General features: G+C 36.8%; 1 non-coding gene across 1 annotated transcript; it reads left to right on the top strand.

Annotated features, from left to right (window-relative positions):
- Positions 1-7451: 7451 nt before the first annotated feature.
- On the top strand, positions 7452-7600 carry LOC132365611 (small nucleolar RNA SNORA57). The gene has a single exon (XR_009503140.1). It is a non-coding gene; the product is annotated as a small nucleolar RNA SNORA57 (small nucleolar RNA).
- The last annotated feature ends 10753 nt before the right edge of the window (positions 7601-18353 follow it).

The following is an 18353-nucleotide window of genomic DNA, read 5'->3' as shown; positions in this document are numbered from 1 at the left end:
GTTGCTAGAAGAAGTGCTCTTTTTTCTGTAACTCTTTAATTCTAAGGTAGATAGATGGACATATACCTAAATTTGTTTTAGCATGTTTCTTACTGAGCAGTGGGCCTAAACGTCATTTTTAGTATTTCTGTAGCTCTGGAACTATTTTAAGCAATAAAATATTTATGTAAATATTTTACGTTACACTAATAAAGACCTGGAAATGTTAACTTAAGCCATGATTATAGTGGCTATTTACAGTTGGGCTCACTTTGAAGGAGGAATAATCAAACAGAATTTTGCCAAGGTGTACTGGAAATCCAGCTTAAGGAGCTAATGTCTATTGCCATGAATATTTCAAGCCTATCTTGGCGAAATTATTCTCATTTTGTTTTTCCTCTAATTTTTCTGTAGGTTTCCAACATACTGAATGTCCTCATCATTAGCATGAAAGATATCTGAAATCATCCTTATTAGTTTTAACCATTAACCTCTCTTATTTTGGTTTCCTAAATAATGAGATTTCGCCACTTTCTCTGAACATCCTTCATTTGCTTCTGCACTAGAAAGTTTATAGTCTCCTTTCATAAGTATAGTATAGATATTTTTTTTCCCACTGTGAAAGGTAATTTAAAATTTTGGGGAGCTAAATATTCTAAAAGTATTTTTCTTTCTAAAGTGATAGTATATTTTGATTTTTGTAAATTGTATTTGAATTTTTTACCATCACATATCCTTATTAATAGATAGGCTAAGTGTTATAAACTCACAACAAAAAAATCATTTTTAAGGGATTAAATATCTTTTACTCAAATGAGTGTTATTTAAATGTCCTCAAATCAGATACTTGACAAGAATAAATCAAAGAATAAGTCATGGTTCAATAAATTAAAATTTTATCCCTTAAGTATTTTTTAATTATTTTTTAAATTTGTGTTATGATGAGTCATTTTTCAGTCACAAATTTCCCCTCTACTACCCTCTAAAAATTTTGAGGGTGAGAAAGCTATTTGGTTGGATAAGTCTTGAAACTCATTAAAAATGAGTAACTACAGCAACCTCTATGTCACATCCCACTCACTTCTGCAAAAGAAATGACAAGATGTGTCCAAAAGCAAAAGAAAAACCAGTCATGATATTCCATTGTTCCAAATTTTGAGCTATTGTGTAAAAGTGAATGATCAACTACATATTCTCTTGAATCCATTATCCCATTTTCTTTTTAATCAGATTTGTTGTGGGTTTCTTCCCTTTTTCTTTTTTTTCCCCTTTGTTGCCATCTATTTTTGGAAACATTCTAGGCTCTATTCCTTTTTAGAACACTGACCTCTAAGCATACACATACTCTTGTTACTTTGATCTTAGGCTAATATGTCTCCTGAGCCACCCTCTATTATCTCTTTTGCCTTATCTAAGAGAAAGAAAAGAAAAAAACCTCTACTGTTCTAAAGAGGGATAGTTATAAAACTTAAGCCTCTAGTCTAATTCCGTTTTTCATCATTTCAAACGAAGCATCCAGAGAGAAGATGGCTTTTCTGTCTTTTTCAAGATTCAACTGATATTTTTCCATCTTGTTAAAGGACTTAGAATTTTAGTCTTGTCAAAGACTTCAATAGTTTAATATAACAAAAGGCTTGTACTTCAATAATACTCCATAAGTTCTTTTTTTAATTTTTAATTTAATTTTTATCTTATATTGGAGTATAGTTGATTTATAATGTTGTGTTAGTTTCAGATGGACAAAGTGATACAATTATACATATACATACATCTATTCTTTTTCAGAATAATACTCCATAAGTTCTTAAGTGAATCTTTCAACATACCCAAGCCTCTTTTACACATGTACTCATTAAATGCAACCAAAGTATTTCCCCAGACCTCTAAGTCCTTCATATGATGAAGCATTAGAAAAGGCACCTTACATGTGTGTATGTTTCAATTATGCCAATAATTCCAGATTTCCTACAGTGGCACATCCATTCTCTAAGACAGTATTAGGTTCCCGGAGCACTGCCTTTCCCTTGAGAGAGACAAGAGAAGAGTTGACTCTTGGAACAACGTGGGGGTTAGGGGCACTGATCTTCCACATAGTTGAAAATCTGTGTATAACTTATAGGCGGTCTTCTGTATCTGTGGATTCAATCAATGCGGTTCTGGGTTCGTGTAAAACTGTAGTATTTATTCTTGAAAAAACCCACGCATAAGTGGACCCCCTAGATTCAAACTAGTGTTGTTCAAGGGTCAACTGGAAAAGTATCTATTATGTCCTCCATCCACACACTCACATCATGCTCAAGCCCACCTATGCTGAAGCCCACTCTGGTGTGGAGGGCCATTTTTTCATTTAATAGGCCACTGCAGATAATTTATAAACTTTTAGTTATGAAAATCACTAGTGAGGTTAAATTAAGAATCAGAACTGCCACCTTCTAAAACATGAAGGTTATCACATTCTATTTCACTGCATAGTAGAGACTTCTGCAGGTGTGCTATTATCTGGGACACCATTTGCCTACAGGCTGAGATCAGCAGATCTCTGGAAAAACTTTTTTATTCCTCTTTAATTGTGTTTTACCCTAGAGGGCACTGCCCTCTTGTACCTGATATACTATCATTAGATAGTCAGTCTGTAGGTTAAGGCTTTTCATCTTCAGAAGTTCTCTATCAAAATGCAAATTTCCCACAAAGGTCTATGAAACAGACATGCTAAGAGGCTATTTATTAGGAAGAATCCTCGGGAAGCTGGAACTCTCAGCTCAGGATTCTATTACTTTCTAAGAGTATTTTGATACTGATTTGAAACCGGAGGCAAGCAAAGAATGACAAGAGTGTGCTCTAGGGCCAGGGCAAAGAGGAAAGGAATAGGGCCCGGAGCAAAACAGAAAGGCAGATCTAAAGGCTGATAATTACGTTCTGAGTCAAATAGCATTAATGAGTCATCTGTCATCTGAAAATATTCTTCTCATTCATGGTTGGAGAGAAGTGCAGTTTGGTGGAAAAATAAACGGCTTGAATTCAAAAGACCTGAACTTAAGGCACTCACTGAAAGAGCAGTGCAATATAAGGTGGAGCCAAATCTTGAGGTTTTAAGCCAGTATCATATTCACCAGCTATGTGACTTCAGGCAAAACTACTTCTTAGTGAATCCAAGCAGGACCCTGTGGGGTCTTCCCAAGTATAAGCCCCTCCACAGCCCCTGCTTCTTGTTTGGCCTTGCCCAAGTTTCAAAGAGCAGATTCAAGCAGTTACTAATTACAGAAGTGAGGGAATGCAGAAACAAAGGAAAAGCAGTCAAGCAAGAAAAGAAATGATAGCTTAAACAACAGTTCATAAAACAGAGTCACACCAAGTCCCCAGGGAGTGGCCAGGTTCATAGGTCGATCTTGAATGGAACTGGCTTCCTGCTCAAGACTGATGCTTCTTCAGGTTTCTGAGCACTGTCAGGAACACCTTGAGTTTGGGATGTACCTCCCTTGATCACCTGAAGCTTTCCTAGACAAAGACAAAGCAGCAAAGGAATGTGAGGGAGGAGTACTTCCCAGAACTTCTGCTGCCAGTGTCCTTGACCCCAGTGAGTCACAGCCACCACTTGCCTCTGCAGGAGACCCTCCAACACTAGCAGCCGTGTGTCTGAAAGGGTCTTGGTGCTCTGGCCAGGTGTCAGGCCTGAGCCTCTGAAGTGGGAGAGCCGAATAAAGGACATTAAACCACCAGAGACCTCACAGCCCCACATAATATCAATCAGCGAGAGTTCTCCCAGAGATCTCCGTCTCGACGCTAAGACCCAGCTCCACTCAACAACCAGCAAGATCCTGTGCTGAACATCCCATGCCAAACAACTAGCAAGACAGGAACACAACCCCACCCATTAGCAGAGAGGCTGCCTAAAATCATAATAAGTTCACAGACACCCCAAAACACACTACCGCTCACGGTCCTGCCCACCAGAAAGACAAGATCCAGCCTCATCCACCAGAACAGAGTCACCAGTGCCCTCCAACAGGAAGCCTACACAACCCACTGAACCAACCTTACCCACTGGGGGCAGACACCAAAAACAACAGGAACTATGAACTTGCAGCCTGCGAAAAGGAGACCTCAAACATAGTAAGTTAAGCAAAACGAGAAGACAGAGAAATGTGCAGCAGATGAAGGAGCAAGGTAAAAACCCACCAGAACAAAGGAAGAGGGAGTAGGCAGTCTACCTGAAAAAGAATTCAGAGTAATGATAGTAAAGATGATCCAAAATCTTAGAAATAGAATGGAGAAAATACAAGAAACATTTAACAAGGACCTAGAAGAACTAAAGAGCAAGCAAACAATGATGAACAACACAAATGAAATTACAAATTCTCTAGAAGGGATCAATAGCAGAATAACTGAGGCAGAAGAACGGATAAGTGACCTGGAAGATAAAATGGTGGAAATAACTACTGCAGAGCAGGATAAAGAAAAAAGAATGAAAAGAACTGAGGACAGTCTTAGAGACCTCTGGGACAACATTAAACACACCAACATTTGTATTATACAGGTCCCAGAAGAAGAATAGAGAAAGAGAGGGTCTGAGAAAATATTTGAAGAGATTATAGTTGAAAACTTCGCTAACAAAGGAAAGGAAATAGTCAATCAAGCCAGGAAGCGCAGAGAGTCCCAAACAGGATAAATCTAAGGAGAAACACGCTGAGACACATATTAATCAAACTATCAAATATTAAATACAAAAACAATATTAAAAGCAGCAAGGGAAAAGCAATGAATAACAAACAAGGGAATGCCCATATGGTTAACAGCTGATCTTTCAGCAGAAACTCTGCAAGCCAGAAGGGAGTGGCAGGACATATTTAAAGTGATGAAAGGGAAAAACCTACAACCAAGACTACTCTACCCAGCAAGGATCTCATTCAGATTCAACACAGAAATTAAAAGCTTTACAGACAAGCAAAGGCTAAGAGAATTCAGCACCACCAAACCAGCTTTAGAACAAATGCTAAAGGAACTTCTCTAGGCAGGAAACACAAGAGAAGGAAAAGACCTACAATAACAAATCCAAAACAATTAAGAAAATGGTAATAGGAACACACATATAAGTAATTACCTTAAATATAAATGGATTAAATGCTCCCACCAAAAGACACAGACTGGCTGAATGGATACAAAAACAAGACCCATATATATGCTGTCTACAAGAGACCCACTTCAGAGTTAGGGACACATACAGACTGAAAGTGGGGGGATGGAAAAAGATATTCCATGCAAATGGAAATCCAAAGAAAGCTGGAGTAGCAATTCTCATATCAGACAAAATAGACTTTAAAATAAAGACTACAAGAGACAAAGAAGGACACTACATAATGATCAAGGGATCAATCCAAGAAGAAGATATAACAATTGTAAATATTTATGCACACAACATAGGAGCACCTCAATACAAAGGCAAATGTTAATAGCCATAAAAGAGGAAATCAACAGTAACACAATCATAGTAGGGGACTTTTAACACCCCACTTTCACCAATGGACAGATCATCAAAAATGAAAATAAATAAGGAAACAAGCTTTAACTAACAAGCTTACCTCAACATAATAAAGGCCATATATGACAAACCCACAGCCAACATCATTCTCAATGGTGAAAAACTGAAACCATTTCCACTAAGATCAGGAACAAGACAAGGTTGCCCACTCTCACCACTACTATTCAACATAGTTTAAGCCACAGCAATCAGAGAAGAAAAAGAAATAAAAGGAATCCAAATTGGAAAAGAAGTAAAACTGTCACTGTTTGCAGATCACATGATACTATACATGGAGAATCCTAAAGATGCTACTAGAAAACTACTAGAGCTAATCAATGAATTTGGTAAAGTAGCAGGATACAAAATTAATGCACAGAAATCTCTTGCATTCCGATACACTAATGATGAAAAATCTGAAAGAGAAATTAAGGAAACACTCCCGTTTACCATTGCAACAAAAAGAATAAAACACCTAGGAATAAACCTACCTAAGGAGACAAACGATCTGTACACAGAAAACTATAAGACACTGATGAAAGAAATTAAAGATGATACAAATAGACGGAGAGATATACCATGTTCTTGGATTGGGAGAATCAACATTGTGGAAATGATTTTACCACCCAAAGCAATCTACAGATTCAATGCAATCCCTATCAAACTACCAATGTCATTTTTCACAGAACTAGAACAAGAAATTTCACAATTTGTATGGAAACAAAAGAGACCTCAAATAGCCAAAGCAATTTTGAGAAAGAAATATGGAGCTGGAGGAATCAGGCTTCCTGACTTCAGACTATACTATAAAGCTACAGTAATCAAGACAGTATGGGACTGGCACAAAAAGAGAAATATAGATCAATGGAACAGGACAGAAACCCAGAGATAAACCCAAGCACATATGGTTACCTTATCTTTGATAAAGGAGGCAAGAATATACAATGGAGAAAAGACAGCCTCTTCAATAAGTGGTGCTGGGAAAACTGGACAGTTACATGTAAAAGAATGAAATTAGAACACTCTCTAACACCATACACAAAAGTAGACTCAAAATGGATTAACGACCTAAATGTAAGGCCAGATACTATAAAACTCTTAGAGGAAAACATAGGAAGAACACTCTATGACATAAATCACAGTAAGATCCTTTTTGATTCACCTCCTAGAGAAAATGGAAATAAAAACAAAAATAAACAAATGGGACCTAATGAAACTTCAAAGCTTTTGCACAGCAAAGGAAACCATAAACAAGATGAAAAGACAGCCCTCAGAATGGGAGAAAATATTTTCAAACAAAGCAACTGACAAAGGATTAATCTCCAAAATTTACAAGCAGCTCATGCAGCTTAATGGCAAACAAACAAACTGAATCCAAAAATGGGCAAAAGACATAAATAGACATTTCTCCAAAGAAGATATACAGATTGCCAACTAACACACGAAAGGATGCTCAACATCGCTAATCACTGGAGAAATGCAAATCAAAACTACAATGAGGTATCACCTCACACCAGTCAGAATGGCCATCATTAAAACATCTACAAACAATAAATGCTGGAGAGGGTGTGGAGAAAAGGGAACCCTCTTGTACTGTTGGTGGGAATGTAAATTGATACAGCCACTATGGAGAACAGTATGGAGGTTCCTTAAAAAACTAAAAATAGAACTACCGTATGACCCAGCAATCCCACTACTGGGCATATACCCTGAGAAAACCATAATTCAGAAAGAGTCATGTACCACAATGTTCAGTGCAGCTCTATTTACAATAGCCAGGACATAGAAGCAACCTAAGTGTCCATGAACAGATGAATGGATAAAGAAGATGTGGCACATATATACAATGGAATATTACTCAGCCATAAAAAGAAATGAAATTGAGATATTTGTAACGAGGTGGATGGACCTAGAGTCTGTCATACAGAGTGAAGTAAGTCAGAAAGAGAAAAATAACCCTCCTTTTCTTGGCGGGGATCGGGCTTGCGGTCCCAGCGCACGTAATGTACAGAGGTAGAGGGAAAGGGCTCTGGCCCCCTCGGCGTCATGTCTTCGGTACCAGTGGCTTCCAGTCTGCAGGTTCTATCCTCAAGTGCTGGGATACGGTGGAAAAAGAAAGAAAGAAAGAAAGAAAAACGAATACCATATGCCAACACATATATATATGGAACCTAAAAAAAAAAAAAAAAGGTTCTGACAAACCTAGGGGCAGGACAGGAATAAAGATGCAGACGTAGAGAATGGACTTGAGCTCATGGGAAGGGGGAAGGGTAATCTGGGATGAAGTGAGAGAGTGGCATTGACATATATACACTACCAAATGTAAAATAGCTAGCTAGTGGGAAGCAGATGCATAGCACAGGGAGATCAGCTCGTTGCTCTGTGACTACCAGAGGGGTGGGAGGGAGAAGCAAGAGGGAGGAGATATGGGGATATGTATATGTATAGCTGATTCACTTTGTTATAAAGCAGAAACTAACACACCATTGTAAAGCAGTTATACTCCAATAAACATGTTAAAAAAAAAAAAAAAGTCACAGGACCCCTGATTCCTCCTGAAGGGATACAGATAAAGATCTGATGCATATCTTTGATTTGTTCTTCAGAAACTAAGACCTTCCCCCACCCCACCAAAAAAAAGTGGAGGATGGTGACTACATGCTGACCACAAGCACACAGACCCCAGACTGGTTGGAACCAGGCTGATAATTAAGGTTCCTGAAACATCACCCTGTTACCTCATCAGTAGCCAATCAGAAAAAACGTCCACAAGCTGATCACACAGCGTGTAATCCTCATTCCTAATGTTGCCTTGAAAAACCGTCCCCTGAATGCCACTGACAGGGATGGGGTCTTTTGAGAACTAGTTGCCCATCCTCCTTGCTTGGCACCCTGCGAAAAATGCTGTACTTTTTTAGTGCAACCTAGCATCAGCAGATTGGCTTTGTTGCATGTTAGGGAAGCCGACCCAAGTTCAGTTGGGTAACATTAGTCCTTCTACTGCAAGGTAGAGGGGACAGTAGAGTAATTTCAAGGACTGAATGAGATATGTAGTTGGCATTGGAAAAAATGTTACTACTACAATTACTCTTACTCCTACTATTACTACTGTCTAATATATATGGAATTTGTACTACATGCTAGGCACTATTCTAAGCATTTTATTTGAATTTATTCATTTAATCCTCCCCCCTTTCAAAACCCCCTATTTTACTGTTAAAAAAGGAAACAGATATTGAGCACCTTGTTGAATATTTTACACTTGGCAAGTAGTACAGTCAGGATTTGAACCCAGGCAGTCTGACTCCAGAGGCAGGACGGTTAGCTGCTTATGTGCTGTACTGCTGCTGATGTTTTTTCTTAATTGTTGTTATACTGTTAATATTACTACTAAAGGTTATATACTTGAGGAATTTATTTTAAGATTATTTGAACATCTCAATGCCTCAGCTTCCTCATAACCATGCTAAGGATAATAGCAACAATCTGCCTCATGGGTTTATTGCAAGGCTTTAATAAAATACTGTGTTTGTGCTAAGATAATACTTCTCTTTTTTCCAGCAACCACCACTTTATTATTATTATTTTTTTACTGAGGTATGTTTTTTTGTTTTAATTTTTATTGGGGTATAGTTGATTTACAATGTTGTGTTAGTTTCAGGTGTAAGCAAAGTGAATTGGTTATACATATACATTTATGCATATACATATATCCAGCTGATTTACAACATTAAGTTTCAGATGTACAACACAGTGATTCACAATTTTTAAAGATTATACCCCATTTATAATTATTATAAAATATTGGCTATATTGCCTGTCTTGTACAATACATCTTTATAGCTTATTTTATGCATAGTAGTTTGTACCTCTTAACCCCTATCCCTATCTTGCCCGTCCCCACCCTCCCCCGGATAGTAACCACTAGTTTATTCTCTTTATGTGTGAAGACAACACTTCTCAAAGTTTAATGTGCATACCACTCACCCGGGATCTTGTTAAAAAGCAGTTTTCAATTCAGTAGGTCTGGGGTAAGATATTAGAAATGCAGGGGCTTCCCTGGTGGCGCAGTGGTTGAGAATCTGCCTGCCAATGCAGGGGACACGGGTTCGAGCCCTGGTCTGGGAAGATCCCACATGCCGCGGAGCAACTAGGCCCGTGAGCCACAACTACTGAGCCTGCGCGTCTGGAGCCTGTGCTCCGCAACAAGAGAGGCCGCGACAGTGAGAGGCCCGCGCACCGCGATGAAGAGTGGCCCCCGCTCGCCACAACTAGAGAAAGCCCTCGCACAGAAACGAAGACCCAACACAGCCAAAATAAATAAATAAATTAACTAATTAATTAATTTTTAAAAAATGCAGAAATTTGTTAAAAATGAGTTTCCAGGTGATGCTGATGTTCCTGGTCCAGGGACCACACTTTGAGTGGCAAGGTGCTACGAATCTCCTGGAGAATTCTCCACTTTTAGTTTGAGCGCCCCTTGGCTATTTACTATGTGACAAGTTTTCCTTATTCTGGCAAATGGGGACTGATAAATATCATTAGTGTACTAGAACAGAGTTCTACACAGACTGCGCCATTCCACTACCCAAAAATATTTTGTACACTACAAAAACAAAAAGAATGGAAGTTTGAGATGCTCTGCAAACATTTTAACTTCCTATCTATCTTGAGAAATTGAGCATGGTGCTGCTTTGTCACTTTCCTGTGAAAGAATAAAAGGAGACATCAGTAAGCACCTCCCAAATGAGAAAAATCATCAATGAATATCACTACCAGTTACCTAGGATATAAGAAATGAAGTTTTGTCACCTTGGCCCTTGGAAATAGTAACCAGGTGTCATAGAAAGAGATTCTACCTATGGCTGAATCTTCTCGTTCTATCACTTCACTCTTCCCCATAAAGGAAAGGGAGAAGAGGGGCTTTTCACTGTGCTTTCTTTGGAAACAAAAGCAACACCACCCCAGGAGAGGGTGGAGGATAATGTCTGATTCTTAATATTATCTAGGGAGAAAATAAATATCTTGGCCAAAAATACCCCCATACTTTTCACTGCTTCATGTCCCTTGGGGTTATGAATCTCTCATTTTCTGTCTTACGTAAAACAAATATAAAAGCAAAGCAAATAAAAAGTTTGATTGTTTCAGACTCTCACAGCGAGAGTGGAGTTTTTCTTGATCTTTAGCTAACAATTTCCCCAAAATGATTTGTAAAAGTTCTTATGAACCATAAAATACCAAACAAATGTCAGGATAATAATCATTGCTGCTATGAGATTTCTTCGCATAGCAGGGAAGAAATTTTTAAAAAAATCTATACAGAACATACAGTGTTTGGAGAACTGTTCCCTCCTACCAGTTTTTAGAGGTGACAGATGTTGTAGTGATAACTATTTGACACTTTCCCCCAGTCCATCCTGGACAGTTATCTTAACAAAGGAATAAATACTGTGTATTGTCAGTCACTTTGAAGTTTACACACTCTACAGTGGCCATCTGATTGCGTCAATATTCATTTGTGCATTCCTCCCACAAATGTTTGGGAAGGTGTCAAGGAGGAGAAACTCAGTCGTGGACATGTGGGAGGGTGTCACGAGAGATCAACTTAACTCACTTCATGATTTTGCCCTTACTCATGCAAATGAATAAAGATGGAATTGATTTGAGAATGCTGCAAATGTTACTAATTTCCAAAAGAGAAGCGTGGGATGATAATGGTAAATGTTATATTGTCAAAAGTCAAGCAGAATATAAAGTTTGCCATTATTTAGAGGAGAAAGTATTTTCATTTGATTTATAACTAGTTGGCAAATTAATGCAGTATTAAAACAGCAACCTCATAATAAATAACATTGAAAAGTGCATAACTAGACTGATGTTCATGTTCAAAGGGGTGATTTTGTATATAAAAACACATGATGTTAATGCTCAACCCTGACATTTTGGAGAATAACTTCCAAATGGTGTGTGAGGCATGTCTTATCTTTAGATTAATGTGTGATATGGAAGGAGGGGCAGAAATGTCACTCAAGTGTGAAAATCAGAATCCTTTCCTTGTGTGTAGTGTTATGCCATACTGTGAGAATAAAACACTTTTTTGCAATATATAAATTATAGTATAATTTAGAAATAATAAAACGTTGAGCATGGACAAAGACTCAAAAGCTCTTAACATTAAAAATAACTTTTATATAAATATCATTCTTATAAAGATAAATAGGTTAGCAACAGGCAGAAGACCTAAGTTTCCTTAAAATAGATAAATTTTATAATCAAGAATTTTATATTTGGCAAAATATTTGAGGTTTCCAAACAAACAGTTGAAAATTCCTCTGAAATGCTTGATGAATTCAGAACACAGTTATTTAAAATCCTTATGTGTATCTTTATTATTTTTTTTATTGTTACTTATCTATGCATAGTGATCCAAACGAAACCACTGCATTAAAACAGTAACCCAGACAACCAGGAACAGAGTCCATATTCTTGAAAAAGATATTCTATTAACCTACGAAATACATTGTGAATGGAATAGTCAAAACTAAACGAGATACACAGCTGAATTCTCCTCTGGAGACAAAAAGACAGCCACCACCCCTCCCAAACTTAGAGAATGCTCTGAAATACTTTTTTTTTTTTTTGACTAAAAAAAATGACTAAATTACATGAAGATCCCCAATCTTCCACCACCAGGACAAATTATACACATATTTGAGAAGTAGTATTGACAGATTAGTAACTAAAAGTACCAATTACTCAGTTAAAGTTGAATTTCAAAAAGTTTTTTAGGACAAGTAATATTTGATGCAACCATATCCCATACAATACTTACACTTAACAGTTTGTTGTTGTTCATCTGAAGTTCGTATTTACTGGGTACCCTGTGTTTTATCTGGCAACCCTATTGAAAAGACCATTTCAGGTTAGAGCTATTATCTAGAGAAAGAGAAGGGGCGGGATGCGGGCTGGGGAGGAACACCACCAGCTATGATAGTAATAGGAGTAGGAAAAAGTAACAACTATTTACAAAGTGTTTCCCTCTGTGCTCTGTGTTCCCGATCTCATATAACTCTTACCCAACAGTCCTCTGGGCTAAGTTCTTTATAGAGAAAGAACTTAGCACAGAGCCTGGCACATAATAACCATCAGTCACTGTTAATCAATTCTATTATTTTTATTTTTAACATCACCATATCTCCTTCTCAAAAAGAAAACTGAGGCTCTGAGACCCCAAGGTCACTTAGTTTGAAGGAAGGCGCTGAGAATTGAACCACTGTTTCTGGAGCCCAAGATCTTAGACTTTGTTCCACTCACCGTTCCAGACAAGATTTTACTCTGAACATCTGAACTGCACTAGGTGGCTGAAGCCTTGAAGTGGCCTTCATTTTGACTCTGTTCTAACTCATGTCAACACAACTGTGGTTGGTTGGAACAAGCTATAGTTTAGAAGCAGGAATGCTGCATAGCTACATGGAGCAAAGGTATTCGGCATGAGAGTTCAGGGCCACTGGAACTGACACGTTCACAAACATCAACAGGCTTTTTGGTGACAACTGTGAACCTTGAAAGGGAGGAGAGAGGCAGTAAGTGTCTGCAAAATAACTAAAATCCAGGTCCTCTGATTCCTAGTAGTGGTCAAACACGTCATCTTCATTTCTTTTTTTCCTTCTTATGTGTTGAATAAACTCATCAATGGAAGTCATTTTAATAATGTGCACAAATTTTCTTCTGCTAGGCATATAAACGCAGACATGGACAAAGAATGTCACCTGCCACATCAGTAAACAAATGATGTTGCGGCCAACAAGCCCTCAGCCACTGCAGCAGCCCCCAACTGTGCACCGTGAGGGAATTCAGGATGGAGAAAAACAGGATACTGGCCTAGATAGTTAAGGTGCATATTGAAGGAATGATTTCATTTGCATCTTCCCATAAATAGAAAAACCCTAAATTCATTAACTGGAGATGTCCATTTTTATTTCTAATTAGCAGTAATCTTTGATGTTCAGCTATCTGGGCATGGTGCACATGCAGAATTCCTACATTCTCTGGCTCCTCCCTTACCTCTTTGGAGCAGTCCCTCAGAGCTATCTGAGAGGTTGTCTCCTAGGCTTAAGTCCTCAGTATGTCCACTTAATAAAACATAATTCTCAACTTTTAGGTTGTGTTTTTTTTTTTTTTTTCAGTTGACAGAGAAATCAATGCTAACATCCTCTATTACACCCTTCAATTAAACTTATCACCAAGGCTGTGATTGATTTATTGGCAAATTCTTTAAAAATTTTTCATTAATTATAAATTTTTCTTCATTTCCACTCTAGACAGTCCAATTTCGAGAATATTACTTTTGGAGAAACATTATTAATTCAATGTCTGAATAATAAGATTTCATAAATAATAACTCAGACTTCAGGTTTTAATAACTAATGTCTTACACCATGAACCTGCCACAGCCATCAGATTTATAGAGTAGCAGAGGTGAGAGTGAAAATAGATTGGAAATCATTCTGATAACTACACATCTGCACCTAGTTTCACCATTTAGCCAATAAAAGAGAAGGAAAAATAGCCTGACAGTTTAATTAATGACTCGTTAAAATATCAAGGGCAAAGTAGCCAAACTTATTTGAGACTAACAATTAAGATAAAACTGAAAATTATCTGAAATTGATTTATCTTATTTACCACTAACGTAATATTAGACCACTTTTTCTTTTAGTAAAACATGCTTCAAATGTTGTTGCAGATCAATTCTCATAGTACCTCATTATTGCCAACAGCAGATGATTTTGGACAACACATCAATGAAGTTTGACAGGAAATATTTTTCTCCTGCTTTCTGCAACAGTGCAGATATGCCTTCATGAATCCCAGATGAAACAGTAATATGCATTTCCTGTCTACTGTAAAAGCAGGTTATTGGTCTTAGGGACTTTGTTTTTTAAAAATAATTTTATAGAATACAGGAAACTCAGAATGAATCTATGTATGGTCTGGTCAGAAAACAAAGAACTGTGCTTCTTCCTGGGATGTTTTGCTTAAGAATATTGAAGTTTATTCTTAGCATCAGAGATGATTCTTTGTGGATTACAAAACAGGATATACTCTTAATTTGAAATCTAGTTTAATTAAACAAATCTTTCAAACTATAATATAGCTGCATATTCAAAGTCCACTCACCTCAGGATGCAAAGCAATGAGCTACACTAATTTTGATTTTGTTTATCTTAGCATGATGCAGAAGAGAGTTATTATTTTTATCAACAATGTTTAATATTTAGACAGATAAACTTTTTCCTGATGACAGCTTCTCCATTTCTTTCATTTGGCAAATGTTTACATATTGTCTAATTGTGGTGTAACTTTAACAAAAGGTAATAAAAATTTATAGTTTTCCATGAATAATAATCATTGAAGAATATCTGCTTGTAGAAAAAGTCATCATTGTGAATTTACAGCAGAGTTTTCTAAATTTGGACGAAAAGGGTGTCATATCACCCTCTCTAAAATTTTGAGGGAAGCTTTGAGAAGAAAGTAGAGGTAGGAATCTCTGACCTTTTAAAGGCTGCTTTATGGGTAATCATGATAAACAGCCAATGATACAAGTAGTATTTTTCTGTGTCCTTTTCATCTATTTCTTACCTCAAACTTTCCTGCTGCCAAATTGAGGGGGAAACCAAAGTTTTCAAGATTGGACTATATGTGAGAGCCTCAGAGTTGAACTGGGGTTCTTGCAAATGTGTATTAGGAGATTCATATCAAACAAAAGGCAAGTGAGAGAAGCATGAGACATCCAGAAACTCTAAATGACAATGGGAATTGCCATTACATCCTAGTTGAAGGGAAAAATAAAGACTCTCAGAAAGATATCAGCATTGGCTAGGCCCAAATTTAAGGTTAAAATCATAGATATGATTCACTACAATAGGTTTCAATATGATTTCTATTTTATAAATGACTCAATATCATAAAAGGCAATAATAATTTATACAAAACTAAACCTTTATGGAATATAGTCTAAATCTAGAGATTCTACTTGAAGCAGAAATAAAAGAACGAGGATGACCAGTCACCCTGATGTAAAATGCTTTCTCTGATGCAGTGTCCCCCCTGCTGCTCTTCCACGGATGAATGTTCCTGTCGTTTTTCTATTCTATTCTGAATTCCATACATGCATTAATTTGGTCCCAGTGGAAACTAAGGGGGTAGCAACAATGACTATTTACAAAGTCTTGCTTTGCTTTATTTTACTTCCTAATAACAGATACAAAAAAGAGCTCCTAACACAGAAACATCTCTTCTTTTCTCTTACTCCTTTGTTCCCCTCCTCACTTTCCCTCCTCACCTAGAAATACTGAATAACACTATTTTAGAAAGAATCTCTTTTGCTCTAATTGTATAATAAGCACCTGTCCAAATGACCAAGCTCCTCACCCTCTTTCATGAATTTCCTACAAAGTAGCTGCCTGGGAGGAATGTATACCTATGCCAGGAAGTTACCCACACAAATTGGAATATATATATGTATATATACATGTATATATTTATATACATGTATATACGTGTATATATATGTATATATACACGTATATACATACACGCATACACAATTCTCTTTTAGCCTAATTAACGTTAGAAAGTAGACATTTATACCAAGGCTGAGCATGCTCATTTTGGGTGCTAGTTGCATTTCAAAGATGAACCTTAGGAAAAGACGTGTCATAATACACAGTAATCTATTCAAAACTTTGAATGAATGATGTTGAGGAACTAATAGGTGTCAACCTTAGAGTTTCATTTTTAATAGGTTGTACCTTCTGGCTTCATTATCAAACTATCTTTATTAAGATGAAGTAAAAATTCAATTGATCTTTTTCCATAGGTCAAGTTTTGGTACATACTAAAAACACTGATTTTGAAAATCCTATATTCCTTTAGTTAATATATGTATACAGTCTTAACTAGCTGTTTTAAGAGACTGAGATATATCATTTTTGTCCATGGTACTGCCTCAAACTTTGTTTCAGTTGAGAATGTTGAGGTGTTACAGGAATTTTCAAAGGATCCTAGAGAAGAGTAAACTTCAGCTATCAACGAGACCTTGATCCCAGAGAAGATTTGTAACATTATAGGATATCAACAAGAACACTGTGAAATAATTCAGCTATGCTTTACATGAAGACGTCCCTTCATATAGCAGTACGGCATGTTTAGACCTGGAAGGATTCATTGTAATATGTAGTAGCAAAATGGAAGAGGATAGGATAGGGTCTAAATAGCATGGGTCCTGATGTTAATTTTGGGAATTACAGAAGTAAAAACTTGGACAAGGATTTTGAAGCTTTGTTATCAAATAAATTCATTACAAAACTGAGAGGAACAGCTAATAAGTTAGATGACAGAAGAGATGTTAGAAGGGGTGTGGTGGTGACTGTCAATCCAGACCTACCTTTTACTGAGTGTATTCTTAGCCATCCTGAGCTCCACTTCCTTCATATGTCAAGTTCATATATTACTATCATACATGGTAGTGAAATGGCATTATGAAAATCAATCGTCAGAGTGACAGGAACACAAATTTAATCACCAATAATGTCTATATACTGAGTACTGAGCTATATTCTTTAGATCCTATGTGAAAAATATTATTCCATTCATTTCAGGGAACTAAAAATCAAAGTGGTTTGTATTAATCAAGATTGAGTATAACAAAATGACAGTTAACAGATTAATCTAGTTTCACTTGTCCCCAAAGGTAACTCTAAAGGCCAAAAAGAATGACTTAGTAGCATATGTGGAAAGTACTTATAATCTTTAAATGTTTGTGACCTAAATGTGAGTCCCAAGTTTTAAGTGGTTACCACCAAACAGATGACCTTTCAAGGTGGTTTTAATAGAAGTAGAGTGGTAAGAGCAAAGATGATCACCCCTCTGTACTCTATCCTAATAAGATCTTGCTGAGAAGCTAGTATTCTGTTCTGGGGGCTGAAAAGACATAGAATACTTAGCATAAAGACATTGACAGATTGATGAAAACCCTTTAAAGCTATGCCATTTGTAAGATGATCAAAGACTCTGAAATGAAAAATAAAAATACATGGTGGGAATATATTAAATATCTGACAGATTACCCTATGAAGGAAGCCTAGACTTGGTCTATGTTGTCCCAGAGTATTAATAGGATTACCTGAAAATGGTTAATCTTGGAAATTAGAAAGTGTCAGAGCTCTGGCTGGATGATCATATGACACAGATGTCTTAGGAATAAGCTAATATATAGTACCCCTTTGTCAGGCCACCGTGAAGCTCTTTGTTTTGCATTTTCACTACGTGGTCTTGGTATAGATTTTTCTTTTTAAACATTGCTTATAACTTATTGGTCTTTTTGAATCTTTTGATTAGTGTCTTTCATCAGTTCTAGAATATCCTCAGGTATTACATTTTCAAATATCTCATCTGTCTTACATTTTCCTTCTTCTTAAGCTCTGCTTAAACATATATTAGATCTTCTTACTCTATCCTGTTTCACATCATCGTTGCTGTCTCTTCTCTGTGTTGCATTCAGGATACTTTATTCTGATTTTCCAGTTCAATAATCTTATCTTCAGCTGGGTTTAACGTGCTATTAAACTCTTCCACTGAAGCTTATTTTGAGTGAATTTGGGCTCTTTGCAATAACATGGTTAAAGATATTGCAAGCCTTAATTAAATCAGATAAATACTTGAATTTTTTGGATTGATTTAAAATGTGTTTGTGTGATTCCAGAATCTTCTGCCTTGGAAATTACTTGTGGACTATTATAGATTGATATTTGATTTGACTCAGAAGATGATGTATGCAGACAAAATATTTACAGCC

This window comes from Balaenoptera ricei, chromosome 4 (genome assembly GCF_028023285.1).
Source record: "Balaenoptera ricei isolate mBalRic1 chromosome 4, mBalRic1.hap2, whole genome shotgun sequence".
Classification (NCBI taxonomy): Eukaryota; Metazoa; Chordata; class Mammalia; order Artiodactyla; family Balaenopteridae; genus Balaenoptera; species Balaenoptera ricei.
This window is presented reverse-complemented; position numbering and strand designations above follow the sequence as displayed.